Below are 848 nucleotides of genomic sequence, written 5' to 3'. Positions count from 1 at the left end.
ATTACTATCTTAATAAAAGTTTTTGGAAATAAAAGAACACCTGATTCTACATATTTAAAGAACCCATTGTGTAACTGGGGAAATTTACTGTCTACACTGTGATATAGCCTAGTAAAACACATACTAATTATAAAGAAACAATCCTTTGGGTTTACAGACCAAAAAAAAAAGTGACCTACAAGAAACAAAAATCAGGTGGCATCAAACTACATGACTGGATTATAGAAAGTAAGAATGAAGAAACATTTTTTTTTAAATTCAAGTAAAAAATGTGAGCCAAGGATTTTAGTTTTAAACTTTCAGAACTCAAGAAATATTGTATTCAAGTACTCTTTCTGAAGATTCTACTAGGGGTTACGTTTCATCCAACTAAGAAATTATTGGAAAATTTTGGCAAAAGAATAGACAATGAGCACTGAATAGATTTAATTATAAATCTAAGACTAAAACAAATATTTAGATAAAGTTGAAGAACATTCTCTGACAAGTAGAAATACAATTTAAACTGGGAACAAAGGAGAAATGTAAAAAAGCTCGATGAGTTCATAGGTCAAATATGGAAGTCGAAGGATATCATTTAAACTAGCAAAACAAATAGAAACCTAGGTGGTAAGGAAAATGCAGAGTAAGAGCTGAGATCCTTGAGTATTCCTGTATAGATCACCTCATCTATCCTAGTTAATGGCTTCACTCAAGCATGTCTCTGTTTGTCTCTGTCTTTCTGCCTCTCTCTCTCACACACATACACACTGCCACCAGCCCAGACCATTAATTACATAATACTTTTCGATTTTATGTTTTGTAATCTCTCTCTCTCTCTCTCTCTCTCTCTCTCTCTCTCTCTCTCT

The sequence above is a fragment of the Pteropus vampyrus genome, unplaced genomic scaffold (genome assembly GCF_000151845.1).
Source record: "Pteropus vampyrus isolate Shadow unplaced genomic scaffold, Pvam_2.0 Scaffold335, whole genome shotgun sequence".
Classification (NCBI taxonomy): Eukaryota; Metazoa; Chordata; class Mammalia; order Chiroptera; family Pteropodidae; genus Pteropus; species Pteropus vampyrus.
Note: the sequence above shows the minus strand (reverse complement) of the source record.